General features: G+C 38.3%; 1 long non-coding RNA gene across 2 annotated transcripts; it reads left to right on the forward strand.

Moving 5' to 3' along the window:
• The first annotated feature begins 864 nt into the window (after window positions 1-864).
• Window positions 865-25,196, forward strand: LOC141373427 (uncharacterized). Of its 2 annotated transcripts, none has more exons than XR_012379391.1 (3): window positions 865-1,069; window positions 2,155-2,359; window positions 25,030-25,196. It is a non-coding gene; the product is annotated as an uncharacterized lncRNA (long non-coding RNA). The 2 variants fall into 2 exon arrangements; XR_012379392.1 differs by lacking the exon at window positions 25,030-25,196 and adding an exon at window positions 3,380-3,455.
• The last annotated feature ends 226 nt before the right edge of the window (window positions 25,197-25,422 follow it).

Raw genomic sequence — 25,422 nt, forward strand, 5'->3', positions numbered from 1 at the left:
TTCTTTCTTCTAAACTTTGCCAAAAAAGAATATATATAATTTTTAAATTGATCTCTCTTTTCTACCTGCTCTTGAAGGACTTCTCCAACTCCTACACAGAGGGGAAAACAACAACACGTGGCTTCTTCTTTCATCGTTTTCTAATAAGTAACATGCCTTTGAGGTGCCTGGATGATGTGCCTCATACTCAGGATTGTAGGCACTGTCACTTTTTATTCTCAAGAGCAAGAAACTTTTAACTATCGCCCCTTTTCCAGGGAGGCAACGAGAGTCACACAGCACAGTGTTGGAGGTGGAATAGAATTCAGGAGTGGCCAATTCCAAAGCCACATCCTTATATATCCCTCCTTCTAGTTAGCTATCCCATATACCTTAGTTTGCTTCCACCTTCCACCAATAGGCTTCTGAAGCTAAGGTTCTCTAGGTCAACTATCAGGCTCTACTCAGCTGTGCTTTGATATAGGGACAGGCACAGAGTAGGTTCACAAAAAGTTTTTGGCAAAAATACAGTAAATCCCGTTCCAGGTTTATAATCAAGCTACCCTTAAGTGTTGCAGAAAGCTCCTGCATCTTCTGGTTAGGTTTCTGATTACCTCAAACAGATTTACATGCTCCACACACAGGGTTCGAGAAGGAAGTTAGAGTATGATATACCTCGTCATATACGGGGACTCCAGACTTGCAGGTCCATACCGGCAGTCCTAAATTTCTTGTTCAAAGTCATTTACACAAACAGGATGTTCACTCTAAGTTTCTGCAGAAGAAGCCCTTCTACTGGTAAACTGGGAAATTCTCAAATCCCAGAGGCGCATGTCCTTTAGAATTATGGGGACTTTTCTTTCACAGAAATATATGAACAAACCTGGCTCTGTGGAGGGAAAAGGAAAACAAGAAGCATTTCAATGATGAAGGCCCCAGATGAAGGGAGTGCTCTTAATTTCTGAGCTTTTGTGAAGTGACATTTCCAAGTCTGTAGTCCATTTATTGCTATGTTCTGGCAGGCTCTCACCAGGTGTTTTTCAACGAAGCACTAAACTTCCCCTCGTCGACTCCAAAAGGAAACCTTCAGGTAGGTTTAATGCAGAAGATTAAGACTGCATTAAGATTAAGTCTGAAATGTTCTGCTACCAATTAGCCCTCTAGTATTTCTGTAAGTCTTGAATTTTTGATGCGATCAATGACACCAGTAGAGCCATCTTCTGTGGAGTGGTTATTAAAGATATAAAAATCAATACAAAGATGATACTTGGAAATCTATATCACAAGATAATGAATCACCATGAGAGCCGACTAAGAAGAATGTCAGCAAACCAAACACAAGGTTTGTGCATAACAAAGTATCTCATGACAGTAGAATTTAAGCTAAATTTTGCATGAGACAGAAGTCTTCAGGCTACACTTATGATACATTTGCATGACAAGGTTTTAATAAGATGAAAACACAAGCCCAACCAGGCAAAGGGCTTCTAGTAACATTTGGGAAAAAAAAAAAAAAAGAGTGGGGATTGAGATGTTTGTGACTGAGCCAATAATGGCATGATTTAACTTTAACTAATGATAAAACAGCATTAAAACTTTCTCTGTCAGTAATCCTCATTCAATTTCTTTTAAATGAAACATTATTTGCCTGCATTTTAAGTCCATAAGTACTGATTGTTATTGGAGCTGTGTATTGGAGCTTCACAGAATAGTCCAAATTTAATTTGAACTGGGGATTGATTTCGTTTCCTTCAAAGGAAGATTTTTTTTCCTTCCAAAATTGAGCTGGTGCATGACTTTGCAAGTTCATTTTGGTTTTCTCCTTGACACAATTGTAAGTGACAGGAGAACATTTATGTGTTTTGTCCTTAAGGGACATCACGACGTTGCTAATGAAGCCACAAATGACTGGGAGCTATTCTTTGGCTTTAGAGATATGGATTCCCTATGATCTCATGTCATCGCTGACAGAAAAAGCACAAATAAACCAGGCTGCCCTGTCTCCAGTACACTAAACCACTGTATATTTAATAGATATAGAATTTTATGCTTGAGATTTTCCAATTTACAACTACATAAATAAACTTTTACAGACAGGGATTAGGTAAGGGTGTGTTTTTGTGTATTCTGGGTGATGCAGAAGTCATAAATGTTTCTATTTCCTTCTTTCTCCAGGCACATATACGAGTCCCTCATTAGCACTCGTCAGTGGCAACCATTATGGAAAGACCTGCTCATAACCAGTGAGTGTCAAGTCCTTAATAGCAAAGCCTGGCTCTTCATTAACCAGTAAACCTACTGATTTACCGAGAGATGTCTTTGCTTTTCTTGGAATTTTTTCACCCACGTCTTATCCAAGTGCCAACACCATTTCCAGAAAGTAAGACAACGATTTGTTTATGCTATTTCGTATTACGCATGGTTTTCTCTGTGTTTTCATTGCATGTTTCAAAGGTTGCCTTGATCAGTCAGGGTGAATTTCCCAGAGATTTTTTTTTTTTTCTCCCAACCTGTCATGTAACAATAAGAGAGCTAGATACACATTATGTAGTCTTAACAAGTCTGCAGTTTTGACTTAATTTGTTTCCCTCCCTTTTACCCCCTGAGGGTCCCACAGCAAATGAACCATTCAGTAGCATAAAACAAGGGGAATTAGTTTAGATTTTAATAAAACACAGACCTCTTGCAGGCAGTATCTACCCTGATGCCGAAAGTGTGCAGATTAAAATATTGTGGTGTCTTGATTGTCCTGACAGCTCACGATCATCCTCCTGAACCCCCATTGCCTGGGAAACCTCAACACCCACAGGGGTTCAGTCCTCAGCCTCATCAATGGTACTAATACCTCCACTTCTTTATCTTTGTCTGTAAAATCTACACTACAGAGGCATGAATATACTTAGCGGTTTCTCAATACTTTTCAACTCAGGATTTAAGTTGGGTAGTCCCTCATATCTCTTTTAGGTAGTGTGAGGGGGGAAAAAAAAGGGGTGTGAGAAATGCTATTCTCACGGGCAAGAGGCTTATAGGTAGCATTTAAGGAAGTATATATATATATATTTTTTGGAACAAAAAGATTTTGCAAGCTAGGAAACTTTTAGTCTTCATAACCTCTGTCCTGTTCTCTTGGGGATGGGTTTTGATGCCTTGAAAGGTATATTCATTTGTTTACAAATAGCTGATGATGGTATGCTTTGTGAAGTTGCTAAGGATACACCTTATATGGGGGGGTGAAGAAGGTATTCAGTAAGACTGAAAAGCTGTTTCTCCTATGAGGTCACATTTTAATGCTTTTTGGGGAAATGTTGGTTAGTGTCCTTACAAGTTTGGTTATCAAATAAATTCAAACTGGGTTAAGTGTCTAAACCTGGGCAGAATAATCAAACATTATTTTTCATAGGTGGAAGAAAGGAGATGCTTAGCAATTACGTAAGAGCAAAGTCCTTCCTAATTGTCTAAAGGATAAAAAGTTGAACCCAAAAATTAGGCAGGTAAGTCATATGGAAAAAGTTAAGTTTTCAGACAATGTCTGTTCACCAGGTAAAAACTGATGAATCACTCTTGATAAAATGAGCTGAGGGGATAAAAAGCCTAGATATCTGAACAAGAAAATTTCATTTTCCATGTAGTTAAGATGGGCTTACGGGCAGGAGATAAAACCCACAGAGGGCATTTTCAACATTAGATGAACACATAGTTTTTTAGATCTTTAATTTAATTTAGAAATCAAGAAGACCGATGTATTATTTTATAATACCATGTCTTATATAACCTAATATTAATATATTTTTCTAGCTTCTGTGCAATAAAACAGAGTAGTTTTAATTAACAGGAAGTTAACACATAATGGAAGCAAAGAGAATTATCCAGGAGTTTCACACAAGACCTGATCTTTGTAAATAAGCCCAGAATTAAGACTACTTCTAGACGTCTATGACTCAATGTTTCACTAGACCTCTTAGTGGCCAGCCCTCCGACTGGTCACCCGCCTTTTATGAATCCAGGGAACTGGATGAATCCAAATCTTAGATGGTCTAATTTTAGGAGAATCAAAGCAGGATAAAAATGTATTAAGGCAGGGAGAATTGAAGTTAAAACACAACCAAATGTGTTGAAAAAAAATTGGAAAGAAATATAACAAAATGTTAACAATGTTTTTCTTGGGGTGTTGGCATAAACAATGGCTTTTATTTTCTTCCTTGTATGTTTTGAAATTTATAAATCATCGACAACAGCACTTCTATTCTACCCAGAAAAAAACAGATCAATGAAAAGTACAATCTACTGGCTGAAATTACTGTTATATACAAAATGAGTACATTTTACCATTGGTAATGCCTTTGGCTATAGAGGAAAGATGATTTCCATAGAAGGATTACGATGTTTTATATCTAATTAGTTGGGAAAGCTTTAGGCAAAATCAGAATCACAGATCCTGGAAGCTGAATACAGTGAAGACTTAAGAGACACGAGGAAGGAAAAGTAAAATCAATGGAAGATCTTCCAGACAGTGAGAACTGTCAGTTAGAGAGTAGGTAAGAATATGAAGAATGTGAAAACAAGACAGAGTGAGCTTTATATAAAAGTGAATAATAAATGAGAAGAGATTAGGAAGTAAACTGGCCTTGAATCTGAAAGTAAAGAGCCACGACAGATTCTGTATTTTGAATGTCAAAATTAAGGAACTCCGTTGGGAAAGAAGTCTCTGGAATGAGCAAATTCAACCTTAGAGTCAGATTGATTTCTACTTGGAGGGGGTACGTGAGGGGGCCTTGAAGTCATTAGCATTGGGCCCGTTTTATTAACACCATAGCTTTCCCTTTACTTCCAAGAAAAAGCCACATATGATGCTTTTACTCTTCATAATTCACTTGCTTAGTCAAATACTCATTGATTTTTCTGAATCTGTGGCCCATCTGCTTGCAAAACATTCATTGACTTCATGGGACTAAATAATAAGTATTGGTTGATATTAATGTACATACATGCAATAAAACTGTCAACTTAGTCATCTTCCTGGTATACCTGCGCATATAAGAAAAGCATCATTAGACAGTGAGGCAGCACCGTCTGAGAGGTAGTGCACATAATGGAAAGAGCATGCCCTTTGACCTCAGATAGGTTCGAGTCCCGGCTCTGCTACTTGCTCCTTGCTAAATTTGATCAAATTAAATTTTTTAGCCTCATTTCTTTATCTTTAAACCAGGGACATTACCTTCTTCCTATATATAAGTTTTGTGAGGATTTAATGAGATACACATAAATTAAAGCATATGACCGAATGCTACACATGCAGTAAACTCAACCCATGGTAGCTATGATTATCACTGCCATCAGCATACTCACAGTTTACTTTCACAACATAATGCAAATCAGAGTTTCAAGGACAGTATCTAATTTTAATTTTCTTTGTGTGAATCAAATTTTGGATTATTAATATAAATGATCTCATTTTTTCCTTAGATGGCAAATGTTAATTCATAGAACGAATTCAGGGACTTATCTTCCATATTCTCAAATCTTTCCCTATCAATGTCAATGGTATTAGCTTCCTCTTCCTCAATTGGTTCATTCTGGGGCTGCTCAGAAACCCAAAGAGAGCAGGTGAGGGGCCAGCAGGGACAGCTGAGGAGCCTGAGTCCTCAGGGAGAGAATGTGTACGCTTGATGAGCTCTGAGACACTGAATTTCTATTTTGGATAGATGGGGTTTCTCAGTAAGCTTTATGCCCAAGGCCAACATTTGAGTTCAACAAGTTCAAAGACTTGAACTCAGCTACAATAGCTGTAGTTCTTCCTGAGGGGAATGAATTCTTTCTACCCTCCATGGAATCTCCACTATTGCAATGTGCGAGGGGAGCCTCATAGTCCAGGTAAGCTTGGGATTTTGGTGGGATGTCTATTCTCTAGTGGGCATGGAAGAGTGAAAGACCTGTTTGCTGGGATTTACTGGGCTTTCACTGTGAATTAACCAGCCCCTTCATCTGACTACTCCTTTGCTTTGTTTTTAGTGGTCAAATAGCTCATTCCATGGACCCTGGATAATATAAATACAGGACCATTGGTTATTTGGCCTTGAGAAGAACTACATATCCAAGCTCTATTCATTATTAAAATCCCCATCTTGGATCCCACCCCTTCCATCATAACTCCTACAGAATTTATAATTTATAATACTGAGATGAACACATACATATATTTTTTGTTATGATAGTGTTTATTTTGTATATGTTGATTGTACTTTTATAAATAAACTGCAGAAAGCAAGGGTCACGCTTTATACTCTTTGTTGTGGAACAGTTGTGGAGCTATTAGAGACCTCCCAATAAAATTAGTTAAATAACTTAAAAAAAAAGAGGTTTCTAAACATCTAGTCAGTGAGACTAAAATAATACATTTAGCTGGTACTTTTTTGTGACTTTAGAGGTTCTAGTGAATATGAACAGGCTTCATTTTAAACTAGCCCTTTCATTCTTGAGATGATGGAATCAGTGCGCAAGACAAAGGGGCAGAAAGGTGGAAGGAAGGCCTGAGAGCAGAATGTGGATGTGGTGCCTGTCAGAATTTGCTAGACATTTTTGTTGCTTGAAAGTTTTTCTTAAAAATCAGCCTTTTTGAAACTCCTTTATTTATTTCTTCAAATTTTATATAAAGAAATTTAGTTAGACCATCGCTAATTGTTCAAGATCACTCGGAAAATTCAGTTGGAGGTTTGGGACTAGAATTCAAAAATGCTATCCCAGCCATTTATTTTTCACAATGACACTTACCTGATATGCTGGTTATAGGGAATAGACATTATCCATTCATGTTTCTTACATTACCATAGCAATCAAAGTTTATTTATAGCATAAAGACCCCAGAAAAATTATGCTGGAATATTTTAGCATAAAACAATTTAAAATTTCTGAAGTATTGCACTAAAGCATTGTCTTAATAGCTAATATTATCCCTTCTACCATAACTATTACTTGCCTTTTTTTTAAGATTTTTTTTTTATTTATTTGACAGAGAGATACACAGCAAGAGAGGGAACACAAGCAGGGGGAGTGGGAGAGGGAGAAGCAGGCTTCCCACTGAGCAGGGACCCCGATGCACGGCTCCATCCCAGGATCCTGGGATCATGACCTGAGCCGAAGGCAGACACTTAACGACTGAGCCACCCAGATGCCTCATGCCTTACTTTCAATATTATAGTGGTGTGATCTTTTTCAAGATTATATTAAGACAATAATATTTGTGTGATCATTATTCAAGCCTATATTGAGATCTACTATATTTACTGGATATATTTTGAAAATAGGAGAATGAAAGAACTATTCAAACCAACATATGAATAAAAGTCATGATGGGGAATGGTATCTGTTATTTTTCCAATAGATTGCCTGTTAATACCTATTCTTTAAAAGATACATCATTATTTCTAGTTTGCCAAACATTGCCTGTTTAAATGATTTTAACACTAAGCATCACTCTGAACTAAATATTATAATAGTATGGTTAATTAAAAAAAAAGATTCTAACTTCAGTTTAGGTCTTACTTCTTTTTTTTAAGATTTTATTTATTTATTTGACAGAGAGAGACACAGCGAGAGAGGGAACACAAGCAGGGGGAGTGGGAGAGGGAGAAGCAGGCTCCCCAGTGAGCAGGGAGCCCGATGTGGGGCTCCATCCCAGGACCCCAGGATCAGGACCTGAGCCGAAGGCAGACGCTTAATGACTGAGCCACCCAGGCGCCCCTTAGGTCATACTTCTTATTCAAATCAATAGTCTTTAAATGGCTCAGCAGATAACTTGTTTAAAACTTATAATTACCGTTTTCTACCTTTGGTTATTAAAATAAAAATATAGCCATAATCAATGATGGCATTTGTAAGAAATACATAAATTATGTAAAATAAACCATATCCCTGTATGTGTTAAAAGATCAGTTGCACATATTTATATTTTCAAAGTTATCTTTAGAAATAGGATAGTGATCAATTGCATTTTGGAGATGAGAAAACTAGGTCAGAGAGCAGTTACTGACCCAGAATTGAACCTAGGTGTTCCAAGGTTCTATAAACCATACACTGTTGTTATCTATTTTCTTTTCTGTGTTCTGTTCCTTTCAGTCCTGAGATAGGGGGATGATAGATTTTAGAAACACGCTTTTGCTCATGGAGGAAGGAGAAATCCAAGGACTTGTTCTGACCAACTAGCATGATGGTTAAGTTTATTAGAAGAGAAGGATGGATACTAGTGGAAACACAGACTCCTGGCAAATCTACTGGAGAGATGAAGTCATTAGCCAGATATAGGCTCATTAAGCTCTAATGGTGATCATAATCATCCGTTTGTGATTTGGAAGAATGGTGCCTCCATCCCTTTGAAAGGTTTTTGTTTTGTAGATCCCTTTTTATTCTGCTTCCTGAAACTCTATGCCAATTGATGTTTGCATGTTTCTGAAATGGCTATGAGTCTTCTAATTTATTCTCCCGCTACACTGTGCTGCTAAGCTGGCAGGCACCTGTGTTCAGGTCACTTTCCACGTCACACCACCTAGGGCTAGCCAGGGACCCATTCAAAGGGCAATGGGATGCCAATTATTTCCCTTCCTGGCATTTACATGAAAGGTATAATATATCTCCTTTAGGAGAAAGTCTGCAAAGAGGGAATTGGGAGTTTGCTTCCCTTAATAATTCCCACAACCACCAAGTTTCTGGACTAAAGGAAAATGAAGAAGCTGAAACAAAGTGAGGAGGTAGAATAAAAGCCCTTTATTTAATCAGTAAATTTAGTGTTTACTAGGTGCTAGGCAATATTCCAAATGTTTTGCATCTACTCATTTGTTTAGTGCCACAGCTCTTGGAAGTGAGTACTATTATTTCTCCCACTTTGTAGATAAGAAAATCTAAGGCCACCGTGTCATAGCCAGTAAATGGCAGAACCGCAATTTGAATTTAGTTTGGCTCGGAAGCTGAGTCTTCTCACCGTTTTGCTGTAGGTGATATCAAAGATCCTGCATGTACCTTCATATAGATTCGATACCTTCTAGAAATAATTATTTAACAAGCAGGAAAGCAAATGATGACTGATTTAGAGAAACAAAAATACAAGGCCATCCTCTATAAATTCCTTTACCACATACTTCCTCATCTGACTTTGCCCGTGGTAGAGGTGGCCTTAATGGGATGTTTTGTACCTCCTGCTACTTCTACAAAGGAATGCATCCCAATACTTTTGGGCTTCATGTATGCAAATAACGGCTCTAATCGTTTTCCAATCAACTATGTGATTTGTGATGTTCTGGCATACCCCAGGGCAGGTGCCTCTTAAGATTATGAGAAGACTTTTAGGGGCGCCTGGGTGGCTCAGTCGTTAAGCGTCTGCCTTGGGCTCATGTCATGATCCCAGGGTCCTGGGATTGAGCCCCGCATCGGGGTCCTGCTCCGCGGGAAGCCTGCTTCTCCCTCTCCCACTCCCCTTGCTTGTGTTCCCTCTCTCGCTGTGTCTCTCTCTGTCAAATAAAATTAAAAAAAATCTTTAAAAAAAAAGATTATGAGAAGACTTTTATAAAATTTGAGGTAGGTAGCCAGCCTTAAGCAACATACTGTACATAACCTGACACTGAAAGAGCCAACCTGCAGATGCAGTTTATGGTTCACACAGCATAACCCAGTCTGCAACAGATGAATGAGAAACAACACATTTACACAATGCTGGAATTCATACTATAATTGAACCCATTATGTCATATTTTGAAATTAATCATTTACCTTATGAATCTATGTAGGCTCCATACTCTTCAGAACTAGTTGTGTGGTTTAGAGTGAGTTGTCTGAGACCTAGAAGGAAGACAAACAAACCCACAGTTCAAATTCAGCATGAAAAGAATATCAATAGGATTGAGGATACATTCTCAATGTACATCAAATATTGCTTTGAGTCAGATGCAAATTATAAAGGCATTTACTAGTTCGGAGTTTCAGAGAAGATAGAATTTAGATGACATGGGATATCTGTGTTGGTGCCCCTATTCTTTAAGAATCAGCTCAGACAAAAATGCGAATGGGTCTAAAATGTTCCTGGAACTGAGCAGTGTAACTGAACCCAGGAGGGAAGAGCAGGCTGCCCACCCCCCACCTGGGGGCATGGGTTAATAAAAAGATCAATTGCGCTCTTATCTTGTTAGTCATTAGACAGCCCACTGATGCCACCTGCTTACTTTAAATGTGAAAGTACAGGCCAGCCATTGCAAAGCTGCCACCATTGCTTGGGATCCCCCTTTCTTTCTGCTCTAGTGACAGGAGGGAAAAGGCCAGAGTCAGACACTTAGAAGCTGAGCATCTGTTCCTTTGGTAAGCACGGATGTGAGCGAGGGCAAATCAGAAAGCAAGTCTTTACCCAGGGAAAGGAGGGTGCCTGGTTTCCTCTTCAATGATTATACCACAATGTGAGGAGGTCATAAGGTTAATATTAATGTGAACGCAAGAAACATTTTAAATGGAAAAAATAAAATGGCTCAGAGGATTTTTCTTCTTTCTTTAGGTAACTGTATCCCTCAGACCTGACACGGCCATGTATTAAAAACACACAGAGTACACAAACTTTGTGTGTTTGCTTGAATGGTCTTCGGGGACCACGGCCTGTTTTTCAGTTGTCAATTATTCTTTTCCAAAAGCATAAGGAAAGGTTTACTTGGCTCACTTTAGTATCAGTTGACAATGATTAAAATTTCAAAAGAAACATTACACATGTCCTAAAACAAAGAAAATGGCTGCTCACCATTCGTAGACAGGGAAGAAACTTTATTTTTTATATTGGTAATGGGATCTTTTTCCTCAGAAGCCAGTGTCTACTTCTCTGAGCAGCTATAAATGGGCCTCCTGACTGTTTTCTCACCCCTGACACTAACTACACTCAGCCGACATCACACGTGTGAGGGGAAGACTCCAGACCATTCCACCTTTGTAGCAGATAAGTATTCATTTCTCTCTTAATAAAATGAGTATGTTTAATTTACCTTGTACATACTTGATGGAAGGCATATTTATTATTTATTGATTATTACTATCCAAGCAGTGAGTATTTATTTTACTACCAGTAATAGCTTTCTCTCTCTCTCTCTGTTGAACATGCCTATTCCAGTCAAAAACATTTTGCAAGGAGTGAAATGTTAACTTAGAGAAATGGTGAGGTGTAGCAATTAGCTACAGTTTCTCAAAGTGCGGAGATGGTAAATCCAACTCGTGGCCTGTTAAGTACTGCCCTCTCTTATGTTTACTTTAGGCTCTAAAAGTCAAGGTACTATATGAAGGTTCTGAATACTTAAAATTCATTCCTAATGCAGCAGTGTGTAGATGGATGGATTTTCCATCAAGTGAGTCATACACGCAAGAGAAAATCAAACACTGTCTCCAGCCTAAAACGGACATAGTTTAATCAAGGGACCAGACCAAGATATGAGTGCCTATTAGAAAAGCATTATTTAGTGAATTTTTAAACAATAGAATTCTAAGATGGGCTAACTATAATGCATTTTGGAGGCTAGATGAGGTATTAGTTGTTTCCTGAATGTAAAGGGACTTATTAATATCACTTGTATCCTTGATGAAAGTATGTTGTGAAGAAGATGGCTCTCTTATGCTTTTATATGTATAAATTACTAATAAGAGAGCAAGAGAGTAAGTTTTTGGAGACTGGTAATTTTTAGTTTTTCAACAAACTATAAATCTGTTGGGAAATGGAGCAGGATTTTTTTAAAAAGTGTTTTATGAACACAAAGGCTTTGATGAGATGGCTGAGGGAGGCTGTAAAGCTTGACCTTAAAATGCTTGATGAAAAACGGACATGCACCCTTCTTCCATGTGACCTTGCATCAAAATGACAGTCCTTGGATGCAGTTCAACCAAGTCTAACACTGAATTTTTGTCCCTAGCACCATGGTTTACGATGAGGGTCCAACATAGCTATAAGGGCTCTACAATGAGTAACAAAGGAAAGTATGCTAGGTAGACTCATTTCCAGGCTTCATACTGTCCTTGATTATGTCCACTTACAGATGAGCATAATATCTTGGACCCCCATGGCTGAAAAAGCTAAAGGAATAAAGTAGCACTTAAGGTTTTTTTTCTTACCAATTTCTTCATCTCATGGTTAACTAATAGACATGAAATTAACATAGAAACAATGGACATCTGATTATGTAATTTTGTAAATGAAGGATATTTTCATCTGTAATAAAGAGGCTCATTTTAGGGGCGCCTGGCTGGCTCAGTCAGTGGAGCATGTGACTCTTGATCTCAGGGTTGTAAGTTCAAGCCCCACTTTGGGTGTAGAGATTACTTAAAAATAAATATCTTTAAAAAAAAAGAAGCCTATCTTGTAGGATGAATTAATATTGGCTATCAAACTATTCTATGTTTAAGAGATCAAAGGTAACTGAGTAATTGTTGATAACTGTAGTAATGAGTACACTTTTTAAATGGACAGCCAGACTTCTATTTTTTTAATAGGCATTTATATTTGAAAATTCATGGTTCAAGAATTTTTCAATGTTTTCTTGACAGTTTAGGCACATGGTTTAAAATTTCAATGCATACCATATTGGATAATTTAGAAAGTTACAGAAATAGAATTAATTTTATATATGTCTTTTACATACAGAACATACCTACTAACTTTGTGAACAAACCTATTGAGGGCAGCATTAACCAAGTGTAGTCAAATGTACAAAATAAAGTATTTTTGCTAAAGTTTGAGAATGCCTTCTATATATATCAGAATGGGGCTTGCTAGTCACCCTTGAATACAACATTTATTACAGTTGTTGAATAAAAATTTCCCTCTTCTTTAAGAAGAGTTACTCTTTGTGTACTTTCTTCAAATTTTGAAGCCAGTTTCTTTGAGAAAATTTCCCAAATTTGAAAACAATAGCATTTAAAGAACTCTGACATCTGAGTAATTCTTATGTGTGCTGTAGCGGTGGTATCAATATTAAAAAAAAAAAAAAAAAAAGCAAGGCCAGGACTTTACCAGTCAATTTAGAATGAGTATTCTTTAAACCATACTTTAGGGGGAAATCTATGAGATTCAAGAAGAAATAAATTCCAAGTGATATGAAAGCAACATTTTGATCATCAAGATGCAAATGAAGAAACTATAATTCTGAGTATATACTGAGAAGAGAGTATATAATTCAATATGAAAAAAAGCTCAAGAATGAAAAGAAGCCAGTTGAGAGAAAAAGTGCATCCAATGCTAACTTATCTAGACATAAAGGGCAGTGAAATGAATTTAAGTAACCTAGAGGAAATTTCTAATCTTATCTTTTTTTGTCTTTTACAATTAAATAAGGCAAAATTATTTTGAGAAGCTTTGAGGAAACTCCACAGCCTTAATATTTTGTTATTGAAAGAGGTCCTGTCTTTTCTGTGGCTCCTGCTGGAACTATGATGATCGACTCTTAAAACTCTTAACTAACTGTACCTTCCATTTCAGAAGCAAGTGTAATCATTAGGGAAGATCAGCTCTGCCGCTTTCTCTGTTCCACTGCATGATGTAGGCTGAGGAGGCTTTTGAGGTCACAACTAATATTATCATTTCCCTAATTTAAACAACAGCAACAACTCTGAATACTCTGAGTGGAATGGAGCTGTCATAGAAGCAAGCCAGGCCTCTTAATTGGAGCCTCATCTTCCGGGATGGGGACATTAGACAGTAGGCAATCAATTGGGAAGGGCCGAGAATGTTTGAGCAAGGGAGTGAATTAACCAGAAATCCAATTTAAGTAGACGAAGTGTGTGTACTATAGATCAGAGCAAGGACAGAAAACAGATTTATTCAATAATTAACCAACAACAACCCAACAAATACTTTGAGCAGTGTTTAACATTTGATAGTACTGTTTTAGTAATGATATTCTATATTAATAATATAGTATGTTCATACTATAATAATATTTAATAGTAGTAGTACTAAGTTTAATAAATAGTTCTTTTTGGTACTATTAGATCCTGAGGATACAGAGGTGAACTAGCTGGTCAAGGTCTCTGTTTATACAGACGGAAAACAGACATAAAACATCAAACAATTGAGAGAAAAGGAGGGAGGAGAGAAACTTGTGTTTTAAGAGTGTCTAATTCTAGAAGAATGCTCTTTTTATGATAAGCTGAGTCTAAAGCTGTGAAGATTGGATAGTAGGCTATTGTTATAGTCCAGACAAGTAAGAGATTAATGAGAACCTAGACTAGATGGAAGCTGTGGGAATTAAAAGGAAGAAAAAATGCAAGAGGTATTTCAGAGACAATCAATAGAAATTGGCAACCGCTGAGATGTGCAGTACAGGAGAGGGAAGAGACATAGATGAATTAGAAACGTGGAGCCTCAGGGAAGAAATCGGGATGCTGTTAAGAGAAATACAGATGTCAAAAGACCCAAGTAGTTTGATGGGGTAATGATGGATTTGTGTGTGGTACCTTGTGTTTTCTGTGTCAAAAAGTCTCATGGAGGTGACAATAAGTAGCTGGGACTGTAAGATTATAAATTGGGGGAGAAACTAGCACAAGAGAGTTGGGTGTCATTCTGATGGACAGTTAAAGCTGTGGTATCGTCTGTAATCCTCAAAGATAATGGAAGAGTGGGACCTCCATCGAAGTGGGGGTTCTGGGAAATGATGTCATTAGGGGGAATGGAGAGAGGTAAGGCAAGTAGAAATAATACCAGTTAAATACTGATTCCTACATGATCGACATGGCTCTGAGCACTTTACGGGAGGTCAGTTCACTTCATTTTCACAACGACCCTTAGAGAGCAGATTTTGTTATTGACCCTACTTCATAAATTAGGAAATGGGACTACAGAGAGGTTGCTGAGGCCACATAGCTCATAGGAGATAGAGTCTCAGAAGCCCTGTCCTTAACACTACCTTGGAGTGCCTCTTAGGTGGAACAAGGGATTATGAAAAGAGCGTTGCTCTTGACTAAAACAGATATCAAACAGATTAAATTTAAGTGGTTAGGTTAGCAAAGCGTAGAGCTGAACTTGAGAGGTAAAGCAACATGCATGAGAAACAAGAGCACAGAGGGGGCCTTCATATTAAGCAAATGACGACATGCAAAATAGTTTTGTGAACACTTTCAACAGGTGCTGTGAGGACAAGTTCAGGATTCTGTGAAAGTCTATACGTGTGGGGTCCTAACCTATTATGTGGGAGGTACAGGGGGTTGCTATCAGAGAAGTCTACCTTGAGAAAATGACATTTCACATCTGGAAGGACATTCCAGATGTGAGGGCCCTTCGGCAGGAGGAACTTACAAGATTCAAGGAATAAGGAAATCTGGGGCAAAGATAAGGGAGGGGAGGCCCTAAGGATTCTGGACTTTATCCTAAGAGTAGTGGAAAGGTATTGGAGGAGATTAAGCAGGAGAGTGACAAATTAAGGGGCAGAAAGTTTAAGGAAACTGGCCGAGATCATACCGCTGCTAATTGAGCCCCAAGGAAACCCAGATCATGCCAGATCCAAGGTCCTCCCTCTCATAAAACTCTATTACTGTCCAGAGCTGGGAGGCAAAATGTTTAACAGATCCCTGGGGGGGAAAGCAATGATTTGCAGCATTTTTTGATATTAGTGGTGTAATTGCCATCGTGAATTTTAAGCTACTCGTGTGTCCCAAGTTACTGATGCAGAACTGGGAAGAGATGCTCCCTATCACATCATGATATGATATTTTTAACATTCAAATGCAATAAGCGGCAACACCCTCAAGAACATAGAAAACAGTGCAATGTACTGCAATAATTAGGAAGTGATGAGTTCTGTGTATTTATTGACTCTGTTTTCAATATAACATATTTAAATCAAAATGTATATAATTAATTTTTAATAGTGGCTCTCTGGGGGGAACAGACAGCCTGCCAAAGTCCTGAAAACTTAGTAATAGGATCTCCTGAGCAGGTGCAAGCTGGCACCGCCTCAAAGAACCATGTCTTGGGTGCAGGGTTTTATTATTGGTTCCTGGACTCTTAGATAAAATCTCACTCATGTCTTTGTATTTACTGTGTGGATCATCGAACATATTCAATGAGAAGAAGGCATTTTTTTTTTTTCCCCAAGAAGGAGTAGAAGAGAGGAACTTGGGGGAGGGAGGTCTGTGCAATGTCCTCCATGGGGACACCAGGTGACTGATAGCAAACATTTCTGGTCCATTTTTTCACCTTTGCTTTCAAACAGTCAGGAGAGCAAGATTCTGGTTTCCAATACAAATTTAAAACTGTTGCACTGAAGCTAAACTTATATTCGCTGTATCCATTACCATTCAGTCTTATGATTGTCATGCAACCTCCTCTTTAGGAAAATCACTGGACCCTAAAACAAAATGTTCAGAAACATGCAAGTGAAAATGGCTCAAACTCTCAGACTTTGGCAGTGTTACTTGAGTTGCTGTGGCCTCAGAAGGGACAATCATAATATTTTTCTGGCTGTCTTGTCTTGATTTATAATTTGAATCTCCATAAATGATAATAGAGAGGGCAATTATCAAAGAAATGGAAAGGGCAATTATCATTAAATTGAAAACACATCACACATCCAACAGGATGAATGACTGAGCTAAAAACAGATTTTTGTGGATCTTGCAACTGTTCCAAAAGAACCTAATGGAAGCAACTTCATCTCCCCACCTCCTCCAATTAACCAGATGACTTTGGATATATTTTCCTTTTTTTTTTTTTTTTCCTTTGGATGATAACACAAGGCCTGTTAAACTAATCTGCCTGAACACTGACACTACTTGGGAGATGTAAATTTATGAGACTAAGCCAGTTGCTGTTTGCCTAGTGTGAAAAAAAGCTTTCCTTTTTTTTGAAAAACAGTAGAGAAAAATTAGTTCCCTTGTTTGTACATTTGTGATTCCAGGAGACTGCAGACGCCCGTCTCATCTGCCCTTAACCCTTGCAATGAATCTTTTTAAGTGAGGCAACACGGGTGTTTTTGTTCATGAGGTTAAATAATAGACTAGACAGTGAAATTCCCCTAACAGGCTTTTGTCTTGTTTGGATAAATTGAGCAAATTATAATCCAAACTATAGGTATTAGTGATCACTACTATAAATACGGAAGCAAGAGGTAAATGTTTAGGCATGCCTTTTGTGGAGAATTCTTACCATTTGGATTTACTCTTTTAAAGAGTAGAATTAGAGACATTCTCTGGAAGGGGTAAAGTGTGGAAGGAGGAAAACAACAAAACAAAAATTCCTTTTTGTTAGCACATCTGTATAGTAAAAATAGTGGTGGCATGAACGTCAATATCTGCCCATATGAAGCCTTATATAAATCTGATCAGATCTTGATAGGGAATAACAAGGGTTCCCCCTTTCATGTTAAGCTCTGGCTTGCTTATCTTTGTAATATATGGATCATGAAGAAACTAAACATGGAACGACGGAAATGCTCAGATGAACTTAATCTGTATTTATTTCATCTGGGTTTCTGCTTTCCGCATATTGGTTCTTGACAGAACCACTGGTCCTTGACCTGCCATTGTTAATGCTTAACCAAGATTAGGTTTGTTGACTTGAGAACAAAGAATCATAGGATGATACCAGCCCATGAGGCTATATTCTTAGTTACAGAGCTCAGGCATTGTGGTAATAGATGAAAAAGAAAATATAGTTCAAAAGAAAGATGGAAAGAAGACTGACATTTACTAATCACCTATTATTTCTCAGGCACATGTAATTTTATTTTATTTTATTTTATTTTTTAAAGATTTTATTTATTTATTTGCAGAGAGAGAGGGAGAGTATAAGCAGGGGGAGTGGCAGGCAGAGGGAGAAACAGGCTCCTTGCTAAGCAAGGAGCCCGATGTGGGACTCGATCCCAGGACCCTGAGATCATGACCTGAGCCGAAGGCAGACGCCCAACCATTTGAGCCACCCAGGCGCCCCAGGCACATGTAATTTTAATATAGCCACTATCTGGTATCAAACCTGTATTTGTACATCCTCCCCTGCCCAAACAAAAACAAATCAATTATATTTTACTATGCTATACTGTGACTTTTGCAAGTACCTTCCCTTTCATGTTGGAGGTACTGAGCTGTGCTTGCTATGTGCACACTCTGGTGTTTTGTTCCTTGGAGAAGGCAATATATGCTGTATTGTTTAGCTGCCAGCAATATGCGATATCAGTGCTGAATATTGTCCTTTCAAAGACGTCTGATAAATTCTCTATTAAGTCATTTTTTTCTAGCTTCTATCTTTCACATACTCTAGAACAGTTTTTCAATGTAGGAAATATTTGAGAGCTTTTCCAAAACAATAAAACAGAAAAAAATTCTGTCCAATTTACTCACTACGAATTTATATAATATGTGCGTGTATCCATAAATTGCCCATCTTGAATTGATTTTTTTGGTGTGTGTGTGTTGAGGAAAAAAAATTGTCATATTTATCAGTTTACCTCAGTCAGTAAATTTATTTTTAAATGACAAGTACACTAAAAACCAAGGAGAAGTGGTTTCCTTTAAAAAATTCCCCAAAGTTCCAAGTGCTTTGAATTTTTTGAGCTCTCAACCAGTACCATCTGTTGATTAAGTAACTGACTTTTGGACATCCTCGTGAAGGGGCTGGGGTGGGGGAATTTCCCTTGAATTCTAGGAAGTGTACTTTGGACATGATGTTTACTTCCTTTGATGTCACAATTTTTCTTGATAAATATAAATATTTATTTTTAACATGGTTGTTAAGACTTAGGCAATATTCTGTTTCAATTCCTGTGTCAAATACTGGATGGAGTAGAAAGAGTCAATTTATGGATTGATATGCTCACAGATTAAATACTGAATTTGTAAAAAGTGAACTTAATATTATTTTATATTTTAAAACGTATTTGGAACATAAGAGTTTTTGAAAAATAAAAATTGAAAAGCCATCCCCCTAACATAAAGTATATTAAAAGTCATATTGATAGTTTCTTTATCATCAATATTCTTGGAAATTAGTACTTGTTTATCAATTGCATCCTGTACTTGTATTGAAACCCTTTGTCAACTCTATTTAATTCTCATAGGAACCCCATGAAGTATGCCTCATTGCGTGATTTTGCATATTTACAACCCAGAGAAGTTTACAAAAACTTGTCATGTCAGTAAGTAAGCAAACAGAAAAGCAGGGACTGAAACCCAGATCTGTCAGATTCTAAGGCCTGTGGGTGGCACAGGGCAGTTTTCAAATTGTGCCAATTGTCAGCTAGTCTGGAGGCAAAGTAGGACTTGTTCATATACTTGTGTTTCTTAAGACAGTTTCAGTTAAAAGCTGTTCCAGGTAACAGATGATATCCTAATTTCTAAAATATTTAAATAAATCAGAATGTCAGTTCTCTCTGATTCTCTCTGATCATAATATTCCCCCAACCCCAATCACACTCCCATTTTCCATAACCAAACATACAAGTTCTATATTTGCCAAGGGTTTGTTCACTTACTCATTCAACAAATACTCTCATTATATACCAGGCATTTTTCTAGGCCCTGAGGAAAAAAAAAATGAAGTCACTATGGTTGCAAAGTTTATATTTGGATAGGCGAGAGAAAATAAACATACATGTACATATATACAAACATAATTACAAGTAAGCTCAAATAGCAATAAATGCAGAGAAGAATAAAATGGGGTCAGGACTAGAACATAAGAATAACTGACTTTTAGTGAAAATATATTACAAGTGTCAGACACTGGTCTAGGCACTTTACATAGATGAATTATTTAATTCTTACAAGATTCTATGGGGTAGGTTTGGTATCTGTGGTGGACTGAAGACGGAAAATTATCAACTACTTCTGAAATTGAGAGGTAGGGTTTAACTTCTCTCCCTTTGAGTCTGAGCTGGCCTTAGTGACTTGCTTGATGAATAAATGGGGTAGAAGAGACAATAGACTAGGTATGGACTTCTACCTTGTTCCTTTGGAACCTTGAGCTGCCATGTGAGAAGAAGTCAGACTAAGGCTTCCATGCTGTGAGAAAGCCCAAGCCACAGAAAGAGGTGAGGTGTAAAGTGAGCCTCAAGTGAGCTGCCAGCCCACAGTGGGAATGAAGCATATTGGATGGCCAGCCCCCTCAAACCTACTATCCAGTTGGTATCCGACCCCACCAGAATGACCAGCCCCAAATGAGAACCACCCAATGGAGCATAGTCATTCACAGAAAAGTGAAAGATAATAATAAATCCCTGGTTTAAACCTACTTGGTCTAAACCAAGTTTTGGGATGTTTTGTTAGGCAGCAATGAATAACTGGAATGATTATGATCTTCCTTTTATAAAGAAGAAAACCTAAGGAAAGAAAGGCTGAGTAATCTGCTTGCCGAATGGTATAATCGGGATTCAAACCCAGTCAGGCTGACCCCCAAGCTCCATTTTACATTCTATCCTGTAAGCCTCACCCCTAGAGTGAAATCAGCATTCTCAGCATGTCCCTGACTAAAGTCAGCAGTTAACATCTAGTTTACATTTCATTTTCTCCATTGAATCACAATGGTTAAAACTCAAGGCACACTGCCATTGGAATATGATTGCTCAGCTGGGGTGCTTTTGCAAAGAGACCTTGGGGTGTCCTTGACCCGGAAGTATTATGTGGTCCAAGACCTTTTGTGGATTGGAATCTTAAGAAAAATAAGGAGAATATGGAGGAGATTGACCTGTGCTAATCTATAATCCTTTCATTGTGTTGTAAAATTATGAGAATTATTCAAGTGAAGTAGGAAATCGCATGGCATTTTGATTAAAGAAAAGGAGCATGAAGTAATTTTGTTAAAATAAAGGGCAAATAATTGTCACCAAATCAGATTTCTTGGCATACAAATATGTTACAGCCCTTGTCTAATCCACAGAACTGATATTTGGATGGGAAAGGAGTAACCGGATGTCTGTAGCATGATAGCATTCACCCGCAAGTGGCTGAGCCAGATGGTCCTTCCTCAGCAAGGAAGGACAGATAAAAGTACAATGTTTCCAAGCAAGCCCACAGCGCATATTTCCAAAGACGTTTTTCCTTAGAGTATTTACAGTTTAGTTTAGCTGTTTCCATTCTGAAGACTTTGTATACACAACAATGGGACAGCTCATGATAGCTCAAAGGAAAGAACTTTATAGATGCTGCACATTTACCCCCTCAAGCCTTCCAGGGGAAACTCCTGGTACTCTTGAAACTTTCCTGTCAGACTATTCTACAATCCAGTGCCTTTTCCAAGCAGGAAATATGATGTTCCAAAGACAACTTGACCTCCTGTTTGAAAATGGTGGTGGTGGGGGAAGTGTGTGAGGTGGGGAGACAAAACAGGCATAGTCTAAGTATACTTAATTCATAGACCCACTCACAAATACAAACAAGTTAATTTTGTTAAGAACGCAAGGTAACATTTCACTTAAGACAAAATTCCAATCATTTATTCTCCTCTGGAGTACTTCTTATGCATCCTTGAGTTTTTAAAAGTTCAAGTGTTGCATAAAAAATCAACATAATTACAGAAAGCAGTCCTTAAACAAGAATATCCTGTTTTGTTTCCTGCATTCTCACTGGGGTGGCTCCTCTGAATCCTTGACAACATCCAACTCCAAGAAGAAAACATCAAGACTGCTTTGCTGATCTTGGTTTTTACATAGAGCTCCTCAGCAGTGGGGCTATTGGCCCAATGTATAAGCCGACAATCGCCCTATTGTTTACTTTCCAGTCAGAAAAGCGATGCCGCTTTTCTTCACTGTGTATGGTCTCTATAATCCTAACAGTCATGTTCACTCAGCAGTAAGTCCGAATGTATGTTTCCCAGAGGAGTTTCAAATATATGAGATAGATTAGCATCTCTGTGTCTTGATGCAATCTGTGACAGATTCGACAGTAATAAAACATTTGAAAGTGTGGTCAGTACTAAATTATTTGCCGAAGAACAATTTTATTCCTGAGGTAGAAAAAAAAATTAGCAATAACTTTTGGGTAGTAAATACATTGGTTGAGGGATAATACAAACCCTGAACCTCTTGCCCTCTCAGCATTTCATTCTGTGTAAAGGGAGGAAAAAAAAGCCCAATTGTGTGCTGATGAATTAGAAAACTTCATGTACATTCAAGAAATACACATGCCACTACAAATTAACCATTAGCAGAGCAAGGTATTCATCCTTTCTGTCAGATTCTGTGGGAAGTATGCCTTATTAGCATGGAAGCCCAAAGAAGTAATATATCAGTCCATGTTCACTTATCCTACAAAAAAAAAAAAAAAAAGGAACTGGCAATCTCAGTTCTGGAAAAATAAATAGCGTGGATCTTTCCACTCCCATTTCAATCCTAAAATTGAAAATCACTAAATGAAATTCTACTTCCTCTCAGCTTCCAGTTTGTCTCGGGGTTTACAACGGAACGCGGTTTTGCATTTTAAATCAGTTCCATCATAACCCTGAAAGATCACAGGGCTGCTAATTCTCTGCCTCCTGTTTCCACCACCACCAGCCCCCCCCTCCTTTCGCAACTTTGAATTTGAATGGGCCCAGAAGATTCTCTGGGGGTCATGTTTGTGGCCCTTGAGAAGCAGCCTCTCTACTGCTTTCAGCTGATTTCCTGGCATGTTTCATGGGGATTTGTGGTGAGTGGCAGCTCTGGAATCACTTTTCATTCTGTCAGGTTGTGGTTAGGCTTAGTGGGGTTTCTTTGTTATACTGGCCACTACTAGTCAATTCCCTTGAAAATATCTGGTTTTCTCTTTTCCCCTTGAAGAAAAAAGGAAAAAAAAAAAAGCAATTCCAGACTCTCCACCTTACCCCCAAAACACAAACACAAAACAAACATAGATATCCCTTGGAAATCCTGGGGGGGAGATAGAGAAGGAGGAGAGGCCCAGATGTTCTCAGCATCCCAATTTAATTTTGATGTCAGTCTATAAAAGATCTTGGGAGGGCCCCATTTCCCGTACCTGTTCTGCTGACATGCTGTTTTATTAAAGAATCAGGGATAAATTTTACTACCACTTTTTCATGTTAAAAACAAACTAAAATAAACCAAACACACAAAATGTGCATTTTTGAAGCCCAGTGTTTTCATTCTCTTTTAGAATAAACCTGGAAAATAAGAAGTAAGTACGAACATTAGTAAAATAAAACAAACACGAAGGAGCCCGTTAAGATGGAGTTTTCCATGGACACGGTGTGGGGGCGGGGAGGGATTTGGCACTTTTAGTACATGTCGTCTTAAGCCAGAGCTTAACAGAGTTTTGTATTTCATGAATTAGTTTGGGGGGGAAGGAAAGAAAAAGAGAACAACATAAGGTTGCCAACATTTTATATTGCCAAGTTAGGCTACTTAAGAGAAAAAGAACTAACATTGAAATCTTACATCATTTCTTTAAAGAAAGGACATGTTAACATCAGCGGGGGGTGGGAGGAAGGAGGAAAGCCGTAATCTTAGAATACAAGACAGCTTTTACGAGAATGAAGAGTTGGCAACTTGTACACCAACATACCACAAAGGCCTTCAGAAACAGCCAGTTCTTGAAACACGCCAAGCCCCTTCCTACCTTCCTGCCTCTGCACCAGCCGTTCCCACTGACTGGAAATCTATTCCCTGGGACATTGGCAGAGCTCTCCACTCAAATCCAACCACAAGAGGCAGGGCTTCTCTAACCACACTGTTTAAAGCCCCACTCCCCCAGACCCCGAGCAGGCAAACCCTCCTCCCCACTTCCATTCCTCTCCAGTTCCTTACTTTGCTTTCATCTTGGCCCAGTATTTGTGACTACCTGGCTAGTAACTGTTTGCTCCTCATCCGTCTCTCCCGTTAACAACATGAAATACACAAGGTCAGGGGCTTCAGATCATTTGTTTCCCCCCGTTTCTCCACTACCCAAAACATGGCTGGCACCTGTGAGGCACTCCGTACTTATCTGTTCCATTTATAGATGTGTATCATTTCATGGTCCTTATTTCCCTCGTATTAAGAAAGACGTTCGCAGGGCCTGCACGGGTCGGTGTACGGAAACCATTGTTTTAAGAAAGGGATCGGAGAGTCCTTTAGGCAAAGATGAGGGCGCCCCCGGAGGAAGTAGACATTTGACGCATGTGTTCTTTAACGGCAACTGATTTTGCACAGCAGGTGTGAAATCTGTGCTTCTGAGGACTGGCAACACACTGACGATAGGCCGAAAATGTGTCCCACTACTGATTTAGGGGGACAAGGAATACTCTTTGAGCATAGTTAGGCTGTATTTTCACCCTCTTCCTCCCTCCCCAAATTACTGAATTATGTAGTCTAGGCATGGCTCCTTAGGGCTTCTTGGATGGTTTATGCAATTTTTTTTTAAATAAGAGAATGTTTACCAACAACAAGAGACTATGAGGGTGCAACTATCTATTGGATTAAAAATAAAAAGTAACAGTAGCATCCACGTGACAGCATATTTAGCTATTGTCTCTCACAGTTATTCACGGTGAAGTAGGAGAACCAGGAAGTCAGCTTCATAGACAGGCCTTACTACCAAGAAGAGCAGGGCGTTGTAGAAAAAACTGCCTTTGGAATGCATTATGGACAGTTCCCAAATGTAGGTAGTAGGTGTCAAAAGTGTATTTTTCAAGTTTTTGTGCCATCTGGGATCCTGGGTAGGTGACTCTGACTTTTTTTTTCTCGAAAAATATCGCTTATGGGCGTGTGGGGCCCATTTTGGCATGGATTTTCTTCCCCTGAAAAATAGAGAATGAGCCCAAAATGCACCTAAAGCAAGCTTTGCACAGATTTTTTTTTCTTTTTAATTTGGGTACAATATCTGCTCTTGTTGCCACACTTCTGAGTAGCAGTAACAGGTCGTAACATGATGGTGTACAAATAAGTGAGATCTGGCAATTGGCGAAGGAAATGAGAGTTTAGTGTGTACATTTGTGTTGTGTATATATGTGATAGGGTTAACATATATCGGTTATTATAATAATGATGATGGGATTCATGGAAAGTATAAAAGCGTTGATCTTTGAAATTCCTTTCATTCTCTCTCTCTGTCTTTCTGTCTTTCTCTCTGGATCTCTCTTTTATGCTACAGAATGGAATGGAGCGGGGGATTTAGAAAGCCTCTGCTGATTAATCCATCATATTCTGACAACTGAATTCCCAGAAACAGAGTATCAGACTTTCGCATAAAGTGTCATTTTGACTGGAATCTTTCAAGTTCAAGGCTCTGAAGTCCTCAGAGGAAGACTGCCCCATAGTGGGTCCTCCAATAATGGTAGCTTCTAGTGATGTTATTAATTACCCCCATTAAAAAGGCAAGGATTTCAGTGTCTGATGAGCCAGTTCCACCATCTCAATACCGCCTCAGCTGCTATGTCAGAGAATGTTCTGGAAGAAGCAAAGACTGATGACAGTAGGACTTTTACACTGAAGGGTAAGAATAAAAACATTAAATGGTTTTAAAATAATCAGAAAAGTGTGATTT

The sequence above is a fragment of the Callorhinus ursinus genome, unplaced genomic scaffold (genome assembly GCF_003265705.2).
Source record: "Callorhinus ursinus isolate GAN/ISIS: 27379988/994484 unplaced genomic scaffold, GSC_fseal_2.0 scaffold9, whole genome shotgun sequence".
Taxonomy (NCBI): Eukaryota; Metazoa; Chordata; class Mammalia; order Carnivora; family Otariidae; genus Callorhinus; species Callorhinus ursinus.